General features: G+C 41.0%; 1 protein-coding gene across 2 annotated transcripts in view; it reads right to left on the reverse strand.

Moving 5' to 3' along the window:
- The window catches only part of acaca (acetyl-CoA carboxylase alpha), a 295,703-nt gene that overhangs the window by 123,686 nt on the left and 152,181 nt on the right, over positions 1 to 19,836 (reverse strand). The window lies entirely within an intron of this gene.

Raw genomic sequence — 19,836 nt, forward strand, 5'->3', positions numbered from 1 at the left:
GCCCTCTGGGCTAAAGAATTCCAAAGATTCACCACCTTCTGAGTGAAGAAATTTCTCCTCATCTCTGCCCGAAACGGCCTACGCCTCTTATTCTGAGAGTGTTCCCCCCTGGTTCTGGACTCATACCCCACCCACACAGCAAGGGGAAACATGCTGATGCCGGAAATCTGAAATAAAAACAGAAAATTCTGGAAATACTCAGGTCTGGCAGCATCTGTGGAGAGAGAAACAGAGTTAGCATTTCTGGTCGATGACCTTTTGTCAAATACACTTTCTGACAAACGGTCATCTCCCTGGAACGTTAACTTTGTTTCTCTCCGCAGAGATGCGACCAGAGCTGAGTATTTTCTGTTTTTATTACAGCATGAAAACTTACCTCCTCTCCATGCTAAACGCTGAGCGAAAAGTAAAGGCTTTGCTGGGCACCAGCACACAAATTATGCACCAGTAGCATAGATTGCACAAAGCAATCAGAAACAATTTGCTTCAGTTTTAACACCATGCTTTAGAATTAGCCAGCATTAAATGTTCAAGGGCCTAACATTCCTTTTATAATGAAAAGCAGGTGAATACCCATCTTTTTCTGTAATTATAGGTCCAGTAACAAATGCACAGCCTTGGAATACTTGATTTCTCAGAAAAGCAATTTTGTTAGTGGTACACTGATTAAACAGAATGACAAGATTAGACTTTTTCCCAGTGAAAGTGAGATCTGGGTGCTCTGTGTTTGTTAACTCAGTGAGGAACCATTTTATCCTCCTGACCACTGTGCCCCTGATAGGAGCTCTTACGTCATTGCTAAACCGTGAATTGGGCAATTTTCCCAGTTACATAAGTTTGCTTTGATGGAAAATTGAAACCTATTTCACACCTATGCAAAACAAAACAGGTCATTTTGAACCTTCTTCCACTTAGTGCGGAAACTGATGAGGTTAGATCACCCACCCATTTTGCACTCTATTTGATTTTACTTTCCATTGACTTCAACTCCATCAGTTTCCGCCAAGGGGTGAGATTAAATTAAAACTGACCACAGGTGTTTGGTATAAATAGTCCTCAAGGTACACTGAACTTAGTTTAGAATCTTAGCCCAGTTCATATAAATTAAATTACATAGTCTTGTGGCTGGTGGCTGAGTTGGGACTACTGATGAAGTTGATCCACAGACACTTCTTTGGTGGAAACTTTAAGTTTATTTACAAGGTATTCAGCAGCTACTACGTGTGCTTTCAACTTCCTATACTATTGACTACTGAGGTAGCCCGCACTACTCTCCTATTGGTTACTATAGATCATGTGATCTTCCTTAACAAGCATTATTCTTAAATGTACATTAGGCACTAAATAAAACCTTAATTGCTCCACCTTTAACTTGGATATACATATATTTACAAGTACAAATTTTTCAGGACAAAATAATATTTACACTGGGCAAGGAATTTACAAGTTCAGTCTTTCAGGTGGTTTCCTGATGCATGTTGGACATCTCAGCTCAACAACTTCGGGTTCTTTGTCAGGAACCTCCTTTTCCGGAGTTGCCTGAACATCAGGTGCTTCGGTGGGCACCTGCAGTTCTGTATCCTCAACTCTTACAGGAACATCAGACATGTCAGTCCTGGGTTGAGTACCCTCAACAGGAAATGCTGACCTGGTTGTGATCACTGGTGGAACCAATTTTTCGTGATTCGTCTCTCTCTTCCTTAAATGGTCCACATGTTTCCACATGATCCGACCTTCCACCTCCACGTGGTAAGATAGAGGTCCAATCACTGCACTTATTTCACCCGGTAACCACCTTGGTCCTTCTCCAAAGTTCTTCACATATACCGTCTCTCCCACAGTAAATTTCCTCTCATGACTATGCCAGTCATGACTAGGTTTTTGGCTTCCCCGACTCCTTTCCACCTTACCCTCTAAAGTCGGCATTATCAAACTCAATCTCGTCCTGAGATGGCGTTTCAACAATAACTCCACAGGTGTGACACCTGTTGTTGTGTGAGGGGTGGTCATATAATGAGAAAGAAAGTGTGCTAGCCTGGTTGCTAAGGAATCGCCAGTTAGCTTTTTCATGCCTGCCTTGAACATTTGAACTGCCCTTTCGGCCAGTCCATTTGAGGAAGGGTGGTATGGTGAAGTTTTTACATGAGCTATACCGTTAAGGCTGATAAACCGTTGAAACTCAGCACTTATAAATGCCGTGCCATTATCAGAAACGACAACTTCTGGCAGTCTGTGAATGGCAAAACTTTGACGTAGCTTCTCAGCTGTAGCAGTCGACGCTGGTGACTTCACCTCATATATGTCCAATCATTTTGAATGGGCATCGACAACGAGCAGAAATATTGTTCCCAAGAAAGATCCCACATAATCAATGTGTAACCGTACCCAGAGCCTACTTACCCACTCCCAAGGGTGTAATGGAGCTGTTGATGCAGCTTTTTGCAGTTGCTGACAATTGCACACAATTCTTTACTAAACTCTCTATTGCACCATCCATCCATCCCAGGCCACCATAGATAGCTGCACGCTAAGGTCTTCATTCGGGGAATTCTTGGATCTGCGCTGTGTAGTTCAATTAAAAGTGGCTCCCTTCCCTTTGGAGGTACTATCACTCACGCTCCCCACAATAAGATGCCATCCTGGCTGGTTATTTCATATCTCCTGTTGAAGTATGGTTTCATTTCATCAAATTTCATCAGGGGAGGTGGCGGCATTGTGGTATTGTCACTGGAATGGTCTGGGGACCTGTGTTCAAATCCCGCCATGGCAGATGGTGAAATTTGAATTCATTAGAAGTCTGCGATGACCATGAAGCCATTGTTGATCATTGTAAAAACCCATCTGTTCACTAATGTCCTTAAGGAAGGAAATCTGCTGTCCTTACCTGGTCTGGCCTACATGTGACTCCACACCCTTTCTAACAGCACTGCAGCGGCCCAAGGGCAATTAGGGATGCCCACGTTCCATGAACGAATGCCTCGTATTTAGGATAGGACTGGGTCATGACTTGTCCAGTCTCTGATCTGTCGAGCGCATACCAGCAAGGAATCTAAGAAATTTAACAGTAAAACAAGTTCCTGTGGAACTGGGACGTCCTCTTCATTTTTCTTGTAAAGGCAAACGACTAAGTGCGTTGACGTTTGTGATTTGATTGCCAGGCCTATGTACAAAAGTGTATTCGTATGCTGCCAGGATTAAAGCCTTGCTATGTCCTCACTAAACAATCCTAGCAATGGTTTGTGGTCTGAAATGATTGTAAAATGGCGGCCGTGTACGTCTGGTGAAATTTCTTGATACCAATGATGATGGACAGGCCTCTTTTTCCATCTGCGAGTATCCCTTTTCTGCTGAGGTGAGCGTTCTTGATACGTAGCCTATAGGCCATTCCGTGCATCGTCCAGCTGATGAGAGAGCACTGCTCCCACTCCATAGGGAGATGCATCACGTCAGCATCAATTATTTCGTCTGGACATAATGCACTAATAGGTTGGACGAGTGCAACAACTGTTTCACCTTTATGAAAGTTTCTTTCTGGGGCGCCTCCCAAGACCAACGTTGGTTCTTTTTGAGTAAAGAATGCAGGGGGGGCAGCACTGTAGACAAATTGGGTAAGAACCGCCCATAATAGCTGATCATTCCTAGGAACGATTTGAGCTCCGAGGTATTCTTTGGCGCAGGTGCCTCTCTTATGGGTCTCACTTTCTCCTGAACCGGGTGGAGGCCCTGTGAATCTACCCAGTGACCCAAATGAATCACCTCCCTCGCTTGGAAGGGGCACCTTTTTTTTTAAAAAACGCACTCCAGCTCGCAAGAAACATTTTAAGACTGATACCAAGTTTTCCAAATGCTCTTTATCAGTGAATCGTGTCAGCAATACATTGTCTAAATAGACGACCTGGGGCAGTCCCTACAGTAAGCTTTCGATTGTTCTCTGAAAGATGGCGCAAGCGGAGGAGACACCGAAAGGTAATTGAGTATATGGGCACAATCCTTTGTGGGTATTAATTGTGACAAATTCCCGGGAGGCATTACCTCACTCATGTTGTTGATAAGCATGCTTCATATCAAGCTTCGTGTAGGTGGTTCCACCTGCCAAATCGGCAGACAGGACTTCGATTTTTGGTACGGAGCATCTGTCCAGCTTAGCCACTTTATTAACTGTCAATTTGTAGTCTCCACAAATTCGGACACTTTGGTCGGGTTTAAGGATGGGGACTATGGGTGCTGCCCATTCTGAGAACTACACAGGTTGTATAACACCCAGTTTCTCTAGTCTGTCCATTTGGTGTTGACTTTTTCCTCGCAGTGCGTGTGGTACCAGACTTGCCTTCATGAATCAAAGGGTTGCTTCCAGATCCACATGAATTTTTGCCTGCAGCCCCTGGATTTTCCCAAGTTCGTCCTTGAAGACTGTGGCGTAATTTCGAAGTAGCCCTGGTAGCCCACTTGCTCTCAACTAGAAAATTTCAGCCCATTCTAAATTAATCTCCTTTAACCAGTTTCGCCGCAGGAGGCTTGGCCCCTCAGCTGCTACCACCATCAAGGGTAGCTTTGCCGATTGGCTTCCATAATGGACAGTTACTCCACTTATGTCTTTTACTTGAATGTCTTCACCTGTGCATGTTTTTAGCTTGGCAGCAGTTTCTTCTAAACTTAATTGATGTTCACCATTATTCAGATATCTGAAGGTATATTTCCCAATTACTATAGTGGAAGTTCCCGTGTCCACTTCGATTCTAACAGGTCTGCCGTTGACCTTCACTATGACAAATATTGGTTCCGCCTTTCTAACTTTCAGATTAAACAATGAGTAAATATCTGAATTTGTTGGTTCAGGCTCTTCTACATTGTAGATTTCATTGGGCTTCTTCTTCTGTTTACATTCATACATACTGTCTCATTATATGTCCATTTCTGTGACAATAGTAGCATTCGATTTTTTTAAACTGCCAATCGTAAAAGACTGCTTGTTTCCACCTGTATTGAAATTATCCTTTGATTTCACTGCTAAGTTGTTTTTCCTTATTCTTTGGCTAGCAGGGGCTGTTTCCTGCTTCTCGACAGAATCTTGCATTTTCGTGCTCTTTTCGGCTGGGGTTTCCCGCCCGATGTGGAGGATGGTGCCATTTTGTGTGCCCTATATTGCTTTTGGATCTCTTTCTGCACTTTCCATGGCCAGAACTATCTCTAGCGCCTTCTTGAAATCCAAATTCATTTCAGACAATAATCTTTTCTGAATAGTGTACTCATTCACAACACATACTAAATGATCTCTGAGCCTGTCACTTAGAGATGTACCAAACTCTCAATGTTCTGTTAACTGCTTGAAATTTACCACGTAGCATGCAACTGTATCATCCGGAGCTGTATTTCTCTAATTAAACCTGAACCTTTGCATCGTTGCTGAGGGCTTTGGTTGATAATGACCCTTCACGAGGTCCACCAATTCGTTGAAATTTTTTGAAGCTGAGGTACTTGGTGTTGTCAAACTTCGAATCAAACCGTAGGTTTTATTCCCACATGTACTTAAGAGGATCGTTCGCCTCTTCTCTTTCCCCGTAATCTCAATTGCTTGAAAAAAAAACGTGAGGCGTTCTATGTAATGAGACCAATCGCCTGTGGCTGGATCAAAGGGATTAATTCTTCTGAATTGCAGCATTTTGAGAGGGGATATCTTCTTCAATTTTAACTGAGCTTTCTATTTACAATCACTGGGTGAAGTACAGTGCCGATTTCTTTTCAACTTGATTTCTTCTATTTAATCTTGTTTTATCCTCGTCGCCACTTTGTTGTGAGTGGTGCCCAAGTTGGTACTATTGATAGAGTTGATCTGCAGACACTTCTTTGGTGGAAACTAAGTTTATTTACATGGTACTCAGCAACTACTACATGTGTGCTTTCAACTCTAACTCTATCTCTGTACTACTGAGGTAGTCCAAGCTACTCTCCTATTGGTTACTATAGATCATGTGATCTTCCTTAACAAGCATTATTCTTAAAGATACATTACACACTAAACAAAACCGTAATTACCACACAAATAAATTATGTTATGAGACAGCTGTTGGTAAAGGCGGAGTTGTTTAAATCCCAGAGGGAAATTTGAACTGTCATAATCATAGCAATTGAAATATAGGTTGAGATGCAGCCCTGAATTCAGGAATAAGACCACCAAGCCTCAAGAGGCTTTTTATATAAAACTAAATCAAACGTTTATTAATTTAACAACAAATTAAACACATACACGTCCACAAATTACTACCATAATAACTTATAAACAAATCCCCAAATGAATCACTCCCAGGTAAATCTTTACCAAGGCAACAATAACCCACAGACACCATGCAAAGCACATTTGACTTTACGAATTCAAAATGAGGTTCCTGTGCAGACACAGTTGTAGGCTTACAGGCTGGTTAGATCTTAAATGCCTCTACTTTATACACAATCCCCTTTCCCTCTTTATATCTGGCATTCCCTTTGAATGAAATTTTCCATTGTATCATGAGGCTTTTAATTTTAACAATAACATCCTTTTGATTCCACCAATTTTATTAGTAAGCTAAAAATAAACACATTGCTTGGTGCCTTCTAGCTAGGTGCAAGATTTCACCCATTCTTTTGAATGGTTTATTTAAAAATGCAAATTGCCCCCTTGACGCCTATGTCTCTAAACTTCTCCATGTTTATCTAATTACCATTTCAAACCTACTTCTTTCTAAACATCAAAGCACCCTGGCTAGCTGGCTTTAATCCAATTAAGACACACACAGTCAAACATATAGACACAGACCCCACAACAATTCCATTTTAAAAATAATTTCCAATAACATTATAGACATTAATATCTCTTCATGACAATTACAAAGAGACTGCTTGGCTCAACCAATCTGTGTCACGGTTTAACCTCTATGTAAGCAGTGGTTCCAATTCTTCTTGCCCACTGTGTTCATATTATTCACCTTTCCATGAAACATCTATGAACCCTATTCTTAAATGTTAACATGGGGCCAGAGTTTCTTCAATATCAGTTATGTCATCCATCAGCAGAGGGAGTGACACAAGTTTCCTAGGATAGGTTAATTTAAATATTCTTGGAGCAGCTCTGGTGTAACTTATGTAAAATGTAGAACCTACTTAAGTTGCTGACACCTCCTCTCCCTGGGACACATGCATACAATGGCATAAACCTTCAAAAGCACTCTGGATACTTTGAGCAGCAGCAAACCATTGTCCGACAAAGCAGCCTACAAGTGGCTTTACTAGAAATGTCCACAAAATCACCTGGTGCAATTTCTCATCCAGTGCATCAGTCTAACAAAGCACCTCCTTGGCCACATTTGTGCCAGCTGTGTCCACTGGGTACCACGCTAGCACAGCAGAGAGAACCAGCTTCTCTGATGAAGCCCCTCCAAGCCCTTCTTTAACAGGTTCAAAACAAGCAGTTCTAAGTCTTTCCTTCAGTAAGCCAGGCACATCAGTTGTATCACCTGCAAGGAGCTGGCATAGGATCCCAGCTCCCTCAGATCCAGCACTGACCAACAGTGCAGCAAGAAGTAAAAACACTTCACAAGGACAGGCAAGGGTAGAGTATCACATTTTCACATTCCTGTCTATCCACTAGCACACACTTCACGATCTTAAAACAGCACTCTCAAAACATCTTCCCTCACTCTCAACATCTTAAGACACACACACACACAACTCTCACTTCACCTCTCTCTTCATAATCGTTGATATCCTTATATTCATTCACATAAATTTCCACCTCTTTAATTTGCAATAAAACAAAGCAAACATCTTTGTTTCAAATACAATGGGCACTTGTCTCGTGATTTGTTATTTATGAACATTACAATAAGTCAGGGAATAGACTATTCAGGAGGTTCAGGCTTATTCCTGGCAAGGTCCTGCTCAGATCCAAAGAGGCAGAGGTGCTGCCACTGCGGTGGATGAGTCAACAAGGACGTTTAACAGAATCTTCCGTCTGATGCCCTTTGCATCGACGAGCATAGACATGACAGAGAAGTAGACATTTTGAGAACAGAACTTCTTCTTCACAAACGTCAGTGTCTGCTTGCTTGTCACGTGTGTGCCACCATTACGGGCTACACCCTGGGGAATCCACCAATCCCATAGAAGTCCCTGACTCTGCTGCCTGGGGCTGGTGCCGAAGTGAATTAATTTGACTGCTCTATGAAATAAGGTGGCCATCAACTGCCAGGTGTACGTTCTGACAGTTAATACTGCACAGATCCCAGTGACAGACTGGAAGGATACAGGGCCACGAAAAAAAAAGTGAGGGCTGCCTACAATTTAATTGCCACGGAGGGGTTGTGGCAGTGAAGCCAGTCTGTAAATCTTTATGATGAAGTAGGCAGAGATGTGCAATGGCATACTTTGAGAGGCCCAACCGTCAGATGTGCAAGTCCTTGGAGAGGGTTCTCAGTGCATGCCCACAAGGTCCCAGCTGCGATATGGACATCGCTGTGTCATTATCAGATCAACCTTCCAGCGATTTTCAGCATCAGTAGTATGCGATATTAAGATGAGCATTAAAGTCCAATTATCATCAGGTTCCAAATTCGCCTCTGCTGCAATTTCTAGCTCATTACTTTTTTAAAATCAACATTCCCCATCCCACTGAATTTGAATTACAACTTACAAGTTACAGCTTCCTTTGGTCATCAGAATTGTTTACTATCCCTCCAATTTTAGTATTATCTATATATTTGGAAACATCTCTAGCACTATATACAAATCATTGTGTAAATCACTGATGAACACAGTGAATAAAAGGGGTCCAGAACAGACCAATATGGGCACAGCTACCCACTTTCAATCCTCTGGCAGAATGCTCTTAAATTTGCATTGCTTCCTTCCTTCTAACAAGTTTTTAATCCAATTAGCTACCCTCCTTTGAAGTATTCGGTCTAATCTTTTCCAGGCGTCTCATGCGAAGTATCTTGTCATGACTTTTTGAAAGTCCACATGTACTACTTCAACTGCTTTTGCCTGCTCCACCATATCTGTCACCTCCTCAAAGAACACTATTAGGTTTGTCAAGCACGATATAGTGCTGAAGTCTGTGTTGGTTGGTTTTAATTATTTTCTTTTCATCTAGATATTTAGCAATTTCATCTTTGATTAAAAGATTTCAAACCTCTTCCCTAATACAGATGTTAAACTGGACTGTAATCACCCAGGTTAGCTCAATCTCCCTTTTGGAAAATAGATATTACCTTCTTCTGTTCTCTTGCAAGCATCAACTTCCAGTAGCAGCCTCAAAAATATAATTTCTGGAATCTCTGCTATTTCTTCCTCCATTTCCTTCAGGACCCTTTGATGTATCCCATCATGTCTTGGCACATTGTTCTCATTTAGTTGAAATAACTTCTTCAACATTTTCCTTCTATTTACGATTTCGCTCAATCCAGTTAAACCATTTCAGGATTTAACTCCTCCCCAACATCCCTTTTTTATAAACACTAAAGCAAAACATTTGTTAAGTATTCCAGCCTATTTCCAATTATCCTCTACTTCTCACTATCCTCACATTCCAAGGATCTCATCATATATTAACATTCTTTTTTACTGACATATTTGTAGAATACTTTATTGGTTATTTTATGTTAAGATTGTCTCCTCATAATAATGCCTTAATAGTTTCCTTAGCCCTTTCTTAACCTGTTTCCTTTAATATCTCAATCTCTCTTATTTTTATCATATCTACAATCTTCAATTTCAGTTTGCTTCTAACATCTTTATTCTCCAGAGCGCTCTGAAACCGAAAGTGGTCATTTTTTTTTTGAACAGCTTATGTTTATTCCACAACTTTGCAACTGCAATCTCAGTTTTTAACAATGTCCCATTGGTGATCTAAAGTCCGGTCTGCCAGTTTCTCTTCCACCTCACCTCAGCTAGCTCATTTCTCATCCTTCTAAAGTCTGTCCTATTCCAATTTGAAGTCCTTCCTTTAGTACTAACTTTTCCCATGTCTATTTTGGTCCTAATTTGTATCATGTTATGAACATCACTCCTGAGGTGCTCACCCACATTTGATTCCTCTACTTATAACTCAATCTGGTCCAAGGAACCTCTCTACACCCAATCACTACTGGGTGGTTTCTTTGTGATTCCTAGAGAAAAAAATTTATAGGTTGATATACAGGCAGTTGTGAGATCTTAGTCTACAAAAACATTGGAAATCAGTGGTTGTTGTCCTAATTATATTTCCGTTATGCCAAAAAAATGACATAAATTTGTTATACAACAAAACTTTGATTAAAAAGTGACCTCAGCATTTAATCCATCCGTAAATTTTGTCAGAAAACAAGACAGGAAAACATATTGGAATAGATCTACTGACAGAAGTAAAAACAGAGCAGTGAAGGCTGGGTCATTGAATATATTCAAGGCCAAGTTGGACAGATTTTTGATTGACAAGTCAAAGGTTACGAGTGGTAAGCAGGAAGGTGGAGTTAAGCCACAATCAGATCAGCCATGATCTTATCGAATGGTGGAGGAGGCTCGAGGGTCCAAATGGTCTACTCCTGCTCCTATTTTTTTTCTTATGTTCTGATGAAAGGTCATCAGAATGGCCACATGCACAAGGCACTGAGGAAAGCCAGCATATTCCACCAATATGGAAATAATTGAAAGTGAAAAATTCACCTCTATTGCAAGAGAATTTTGAGTACAGGAGTAAAGAAGTCTTTCTGTAATTGTATAGAACCTTGGTGAGACCACACCTGGAACAGTTCTGGTTTCTTTACTTCAGACAAGGTGTACTTGCCATAAAGGGAGTGCAACCAAGGTTCACAAGACTGATCTCTGGGATGGTGGGATTGTCCTATAAGCAGGGATTGAGGAGACTGGTCCTACATTCTCTAGAGTTCAGAAGAATGAGAGGTAATCTCTTTGAAGCATACAAAATTCTTACAGAGCTTTGACAGGGTAGATGCAGGAAGGTTGTTTCCCCTGACTGAGTGGTCTAGAACCAGAGGAGACAGTCCCAGAACAGGAGGTTGGTCATTTAGGACCGAGATGAGGAGAAATTTCTTCACACAGAGGGTGGTGAATCTTTGGCATTCTCTACCCCAGAGAGCTGAGGAGGCTCAGTCTTTTGAGTATATTCAAGACAGAGGTCAATAGATTTCTAGATATTAAAGATGTCAAGGATATGGGAATAGTGCAGGAAAATGGCACTGAGATAGAAGATCAGGCAAGATCTAGTTGAATGTTGGAGCAGGCTCAAGGGGCCAAAGAGTCCTACTCCTATATCTTGTGTTCTTATGTTCAGCATATTTTACTTCCTGGTTTGCTGTCTGTGAGAATACTTGATGTGATTGGCTGGTTACCCTGTTTGATGGCATCGCTGTTATTGGGCACCTGGAGATCCCCTTGGCGCCAAATTCAAACTGAGTTGAGAAAGGGGAAATCCATGCCATAGAGATCACTAGATTATTGTGGGCTGCTTCCTCAGAGGTCAGTGGTGAGCTCATGGCTTCACCGCTGACTGAAATCCAGGCCAACATTTTCAGGAGGTTGTCGCAGGAAAGCAGTGTTCAATGGTCACCTTATAATCAAATACAGAGATTCCCAAATAAAGCCTTTTTCATTGCACAACATATTTCTACAGAAATCTTACTTCAGTCAGCAATCTTGTGTCTAAATAATGATGGAAAATCAAGAGTATAAAAATCCTACTATATCCCCAAAGTGTAAATCATAAAGGATTAGAGAAGACTCTAAGATAGCCAAAAAGGTTTAACGGTTACAATGGGATCTTTTCAAATCCTGCAGGATTTAGTTTGTTTTGTATCCTACAATAGAATTTCAGCAGGAGTACATAAAGGGAGCACATTTCTTCTTAGCCTCTGTACATCGTCAGTGTGGCAAAATTATTGAAGTTCAACCATTAAAAAATTTTTTTACTCACATAAATGAACTCTGCAGTCCTGTTTGACCCCCCAAGAAAAATGCAATAATTGTTCTAGATTATTGTTAAGTGACAGGTTTGCTTCATCTGTTGCCAGCACAAAGAAACTGCAATCACCTGATTTAGCCTGACAAAATAAAATCTGATCAAACATAATATTACTGTGTCAACAGCTTCATGAACCATTCTCTGTCAGAAGATAAAAATATAGGTTATGATGTTACTAAATGCCTGACGCAATGGCCAAACCAATGGGGAAGCTGTTTTCAAAACACAGAACAGTCAAGCAGGCAAAATGATTTTTCCCCCTTTATCCTGCAGATGCTAGCTCATGCTAAGATATAGGCACTCTGGGCACTACATGTCCTTCAGAGTCTCACTCAAGTGGCCGCTCTTTATGTGAGCATTCACGTCATAACTAAGTCCAATTGTACAGTCTCATAACAAACGTATGTGTGTATTTTCAGCAGCATTCCCTTCCCAACAACAGCTCTAATTGAGATCTTGGAGCCAGGGACTGAGAACTGTGTTGGCCTGTCTGGTTCAGTTCTACACTCAGCAGTGTGCTAACCAACTGATCCATCAGGGAGCTCCAAGGAACTTTTATATTAATGATTTTCATTAATTTAAGTATCATTGATTCTAGAAGATATTTCAATGCTAATAACAAAATAGATATAAACAATCTTGCTCCAAAATCCAGTGTATCAAATTACTTCCCAGCTCCTTGGTCCAGACATGACAGCACTTTCTACACAGTCCTGATCCAGCAGAAAACGTCCCAGATCATTTCATTGCTCAGCAGACTCTGAGTATGGAGGGTCTAGCACATGTCAATCATCTTTCTAACATTATTAGCCTCTTGTAAAAGATCAGATTTTCTCTTAGTACATTCAATTTCAGCATGAGTGATTCAACGAGCTAAAAAGAGACTAATATTTCCAGCTGACTTCCCCACCCCGCCCAAGTAAGCATAATTCTGATCCATTGTATGCGTTTCTTGGCAAATAAGCTGTTTTTAAACTGGACCTGATGGTACGTAAAGATCCAATTCTAATATCACTCATTTACTGTGATACAAGTTGCAAGAGCTTATTTTAACCAGTGTTGCAACATAGTGGGCCAGGTTTGCTGTGGAAATAATAATGATGCTATCAGTGTTCACCGTTATTGAAGAGTAAATCAGGCAGCAACCGCACACGTATGGCTAAATGCAGAAATCAGTAACCAGCTGCTCGAGTTACCCTGTTCTTCAAGAAACTGAATGCAAACCATATTGTGGCAAGAGACTCGGTATTGATACAAATGAAGGGTGTGAAGCTACTGTACTTGCGTGACAGATGCCCACTAAACATGCCAGGGAAAGTTAGGCCATTTTTAATGGTATGTCAAGTCTTATTTACTGATAAACAACTCTCTGCCACTGATGTGGAGTTTCATTCCTTCAGTTTTAAATAGAGATTTAAAAATTCTAAAGATTTCTTCTTTGTTCCGTCTCTTATTTCTCAATCATATTTTTCTTTCCTTCGCTTTTTCTCACCTCATGTACTTGATTTGACAATGAAGTAAGCATTCTAACCAACAATTCTTAGTTCAGTACATTAATAATGCTCCAACCTGATTAGTTATGGACATACACAGCTGTTTGCCTGGTTCACATGCATCCCAGATCCCTTGTAATGGGTGCTGTGTTATTTTGGCTTTCTAATTCACAGCAGGTTCCAGTGAAAAATCCCACAGTAAATTTGTGGGCAACTGTAAAACTAAGTGTAATACACGACTGGCCACTGAGCACAGCCCAGCCAATTGTTTTCAAAGTACAATGCCACAGGAACTGGAGAAATACCTATGATTCTCTCAGGACAAAAGTTCTGATCTCAGCAGGGTTGTCATGGAAGGGAGCGGAGAAAAATGAATTAATAAAAACAAATATGAATCCAAACAACACAGTTCTCTTCAACCTTCCCGTGGTTAGCCATTCAGAAGTTAAGTGAGCAGATTCATTGCAGCAGGTACAACACAGATGGAGACAAATGTGCAATGTATGTGACCATGAAAGACACCACAATCAAGCACAGTCTTATTCTTAGCCTTCATCCCAAAAATGCAAACATTCCAGAATCACAGAATCTCACAGTACAGAAGAGGCCCTTCGGCCCATCGAGTCTGCACCGACACATAAGAAATGTCTGACCTACCTACCTAATCCCATTTACCAGCACTTGGCCCATAGCCTTGAATGTTATGACGTGCCAAGTGCTCATCCAGGTATTTTTTAAAGGATGTGAGGCAACCCGCCTCCACCACCCTCCAATACATTGCAGACTGTCACCACCCTCTGGGTAAAAACATTTTTCCTCACATCCCCCCTAAACCTCCTGACTCTCACTTTGAAATTATGTCCCCTTGTGACTGACCCGTCAACTAAGGGGAACAGCTGCTCCCTATCCACACTGTCCATGCCCCTCATAATCTTGTACACCTCAATCAGGTCGCCCCTCAGTCTTCTCTGCTCCAACGAAAATAACCCAAGTCTATCCAACCTCTCTTCATAACTTAAACATTTCATCCCAGGCAACATCCTGGTGAATCTCCTCTGCACCCCCTCCAGTGCAATCACATCCTTCCTATAATGTGGCGACCGGAACTGCACACAGTACTCCAGCTGTGGCCTCACCAAGGTTCGCTACAACTCCAACATGACCTCCCTACTTTTGTAATCTATGCCTCGATTGAGAAAGGCAAGTGTCCCATATGCCTTTTTCACCACCCTACTATCATGCCCCTCCGCCTTCAGAGATCTATGGACACACACGCCAAGGTCCCTTTGTTCCTCAGAACTTCCTAGTGTCACGCCGTTCATTGAATACTTCCTTGTCAAATTACTCCTTCCAAAGTATATCACCTCTCACTTTTCAGGGTTAAATTCCATCTGCCACTTATCTGCCCATTTGACCATCCCATCTATATCCTCCTGTAGCCCAAGACACTCAACCTCACTGTTAACCACCTGACCAATCTTTGTGTCATCCGCAAACTTACTAATCCTACCCCCCACATAGTCATCTATGTCGTTTATATAAATGACAAATAATAGGGGACCCAGCACAGATCCCTGTGGTATGCCACTGGACACTGGCTTCCAGTCACTAAAGCATCCTTCTGTCATCACCCTCTGCCTCCTACAACTAAGCCAATTTTGAATCCACCTTATCAAATTACCCTGTATCCCATGTGCATTTGCATTCTTTATAAGTCTCCCATGTGGGACCTTGTCAAAGGCTTTGCTGAAATCCATATAAACTACATCAACTACACTACCCTCATCTACACACCTAGTCACCGCCCCAAAAAATTCAATCAAATTTGTTAGGCATGACCTCCCTCTGACAAAGCATGCTGACTATCCCTGATCAAACCTGAAGGCAGAAATGGAAATCTTGCCAATTTTCCTTCCCTACCCTGGTAGCATTGAAGCTAATTACAGTACTTTTACTGCTACCCTGGTTCAGATCAGCGAACTTGACGTAGGTTCCAGGATTGAATTCAGCCACTCTCATCTGGATGGCTTAATTCCATGCCCGCCAACTAAACGGTATACTCAATAACTGAGATACCAGAGCTAGGTTGGCCCAGAGCTAGTAACCTAGCAGATCACAGTTTCTAGTTCCACTTTAGGATTCAACCCTATAATCTAAGCTGATGCTTTAGTACAGTACAGAGCAAATGCTGCATCGTCAGGGATGTTGTCTTTCAAATGAGACTTTAAATCAAGATCTGCCTACCTCTTCAGGTGGATGCAAAAGATCTGATGGCACTATGTGAAGAAGAATGAGGAGTTCATCTAATGTCTTGGTCAACATTTCTCTCAAAAATATTAACAAAAATAGGTAATCTAGTCATTTATCTTATTGGTATTATGTGGGCAGCCATGGGGAGCAAACGGTTAATATTTATTTGAATGTGAAGCTGTTTGGGGTGTCCTGAGAGCAATAAGTGTATGGTACATTCTTTGATCTTTATTACTGAAGAATTAAAAACTCGTTAAAAATAGGTAATAATATAGAAAGGAGATGGCTATTGAATATAATGTTAAGAAAAGCTGCTCACTTGAGTTGCTGGCTAAAGGGACTCCTCATTCTGCTTGCCCTGTAAGCTGTGATCCGTCTAACAGGGGTGCAATTCTCATATAGCTTGTGTCACATTAATAGTGAATGTATTTGTACAACATGACTCCATCCATTATTTTAAGAAAAGTGGACCACATTTAAAATAAATAGGTTAACAGCATCATTAAATTAGGGAGAAAAGAAATTTCATGAGGAGATAGTGTGACTAATATCAACTGCAAGTTCAATCCAACTATGCGTGTAAAGTTGTTTTGTACTATAGTTGATCAGGAGGAGACAGAAGTCAGAAATGAAGTTCTGCAGCCTTTGAAGGGTTAAACTTAATTTTTTTTTTTTGCTTCTGATTTTTCTATCAAAAAATGCTGCCCTGCTCATTAATTACTTCACTGGCGGCATAAGCTAAACTCTAGTTTATAAATGAGTCATTTCCACCCAGAGCCCCTCTCTTTGATTAGAACACCAAATCTTATTTTGGAGTTGTTAAAATGTTACAGTGCTGCATTATAAACCGTTTGTACAGCTCCAGACAGAGCAAACAGAACATGCTCAAGTCCAGGCAGCGGAGAGCGGCTGGTAATTTCAACCAAGAGCAAGTCCTGCTCCTTTGGGAATTATCCATTTTCCCAGTTTTCATCAGCAGCAGCACAGAATGGAAATTGTGTGGCTGAGTTCAGTTCTTTGCAATGCATTCTGCACTTGGGCAAGGGATTAATATTAAAGAAATGGGACACACACACACACAAAAATGGTCAAGAGTTTGAGGAAACTGCTGGCAAAATAGTCTGTGCAGCTAAGCTTATAAAGCTCAAACTAATTTACTTCTTTCATATTTTACAACAAGAAAATAAAAATTAAGCCTACATTTTTGCAATGCTGCCAAACTGTGCCTAAGCTACAAGCAGTGAGGCAAACCCTTTTAGAAACAATTGTAAATTAAACTTAGCATTTAGAAATCATAATTTTGCCCCAGTACAAAAAAGGTTTGAGATCATGATAAGCAGGAGGGGCAGAATTGGGGTGGAATGTCTGTAAATCCACTGCCAATAGGGCTATAATTGCAGCAATGCTTCCAATGCTTTGCAGATGACAGTCTTTCTCAAGATTATTTGACCTACTTGCTCTCATTCTTCAGGGAAGTAAATCCTACCATATCCATATTTGATGGTATTCTCAGCGTCCTGTAACATGTAAGTACTATTCCACTCATCTACCATGCCCTTCCCCCTTCCAAAAGTACTTAAATGGCAGGAAAGCACTTTGAGACATCCTGAAGCTGTGATAGGTGCTATATAAATACAAGTTCTTCCTCTGTTTCATGACCGGAAATATAGAACTTTGCTATTATTCAGGTGTGATACTTATCAGAGCACAGCTGGAAAGCCCCAGGTTTAATGCATGGTTGGTGCCAAGTTAACTGGCCTCAGCCAGGACATCAATAGGGCCATAAAGATTTGCCTCAGGAAACTCTCCCAGATAGTTGTGAATGGCATGTGAGAACTAGATTATACTTGTCACACTGTAGAAGATAGAAATTACATACCCGAAATACAGGATATTAACCAAGGGGTTAATAAGAGCGAGGAACTTAAAAATAATTAATATCGGAAGAAAAAAAGTATTAGAGAAACTTAAGAGACTAAAAGCCAACAAATCCCCAGGACTTGTTGGTCTACATCCTAGGGTTCTAAAAGAGGTAGCTTCAGATATGGTGGATGCACAGATTATGATTTTCCAAAATTCCCTAGGTTCCGGGATGGTCCCAGCAGACTGGAAGTTAGCAAATGTAACATGCTATTCAAGGAAGGAGGGAGAGAGAAAACGGAACTACAGGCTAGTTAGCCTGACATCAGTTGTCAGGAAAATTCTGGAATCTATTAAGGAAGCCTTAACAATGCACTTAGAAACTTATAATATGATCAGGCAGATTCAACATGGTTTTATGAAAAAGAAATTATTTTTGACAAATTTATTAGTGCTTTTTTGAGCATGTAACTAGTCAGGTAGATAAATGGGAGCCAGCAGTATACTTGGATTTCCACAAGGCATTCGATAAGGTGCCACACAAAGGTTAATGTACAAGTAGAAATAAACGGGGCTTTTTCAAGTTGGCAGGCTGTAACTAGTGGAGTGCCGCAAGGATCAGTCCTGGGGCCTCAGCTATTTACAATCGATATTAACAACTTAGATTAAGAGACAGAGCAACGTATCCAAGTTTGCTGATGATACAAAGTTAGCTGGGAGTGTAAGCTGTGAGGAAGACGCAAAGAGGTTGCAAAGATTAAGTGAGTCGGCAACAAGGTGACATATGGAGTACAATGTGGGGAAGTGTGATGTTATTCACTTTGGTAGTAAGAATAGAAAAGCAAAATATTTTTTAAAAGGCATGAAACTTCTAAATGTTGATGTTCAGAGAGGCTGGGTGTATTTATATAAGGAACACAAAAATTTAACATGCAGGTGCATCAAACAATTAAGAAGGCAAATAGCATGTTGGCCTTTATTTCAAGATGATTGGAGTACAAGAATAAGGAAGACTTGCTATATTTGTGTAAGGCTTTGGTGAGATCACACCTGGAGAACTGTGTGCAGTTTTGGATCTCCATATCGAGAGAAGGATATACTTATATTGGAAGCTGTACACTGAAAGTTGACTAAACTGGTTCCTGAGATGAGAGGGTTGTCCTATAATGAGAGTTGAGTAAATTGAGCCTATACTCTAGAATTTAGAAGAACGATAAGTGATCTCATTGAAACATAAAAGATTCTGAAGGAGCTTGCTAGGCTGGATGCTGGGAGCTCGTTTCTGCTGGTCAGGGAAATCTAAAACATGGGGGCCGAGTCTCAGGATAAGGGCCAATCACTTAGGACTGAGATGAAGAGATATTCACTCAGAGGACTGTGAATCAATGGAATTCTCTACCCTAGGGGTTCTGCATGTTCCATCTTTGAATTTATTTAAGGCTGAGATAGACAGGTTTCTGGTCTTTCAGGGGATCAAGGAATATATAGAGTGGGTGGGAAAGTGGAGTTGAGGCAAAACATCAGCCATGATTGTATTGAATGCTGGAGCAGGCTCGAGGGGGCCTTATAGATTACTTTTGCTCCTATTCCTTATGTTATGTATTTCCCCACCTCTGGCTAAATAGCCTGCTGACATTCATTGCCAAGGCTCGCACATGAAAATTTACATGGGTGAGGTAGTGGACAGTTTCCAGCCTCTGCGAAACCAGGCCGCACAGCAAAGAATCAGCATCTTCAGCAGAGCAATTTTAATATCCTAGTTTGCTGGGGAACAGAGAAAACCCACTGGATTTGATTTTACCTCCGTGCTACTTTTAGGGCACTAGTTAATATCCCCCATCAAGTTCCTGTTTCTGTCGTTTCAACAAGGCCATTAAAAGCAACATTGTTAACAACAGACATAAATTACACAAACAGGAATATGACAGGAACATAGTGGGCTGGAGTTAAAACAGTGCAGCGAGGAAATTAGAAGCTCTTCTTGAATTTGTATTTATTCCTTGCTGTCACAAAAAATATATTCCAATAAAACTAGCAGTAAGCAAGTAGAAAACTTGGGGATGTTCCAAAACACCTCGCAGACCATAAAGTATATTTGGAACTATAGTCATGTTACATAGGCCAATGAGGCAACCCATTTTTGCACAAATATTAAATGAGATGAACGACGAGAACATCTGTCTTGGTACATTTTGTTGAGAAATAAATGTTAGCCAACATACCAAGGGAACTTTTGCCTTCTTC

This window comes from Cetorhinus maximus, chromosome 9 (assembly GCF_964194155.1).
Source record: "Cetorhinus maximus chromosome 9, sCetMax3.hap1.1, whole genome shotgun sequence".
NCBI lineage: Eukaryota > Metazoa > Chordata > Chondrichthyes > Lamniformes > Cetorhinidae > Cetorhinus > Cetorhinus maximus.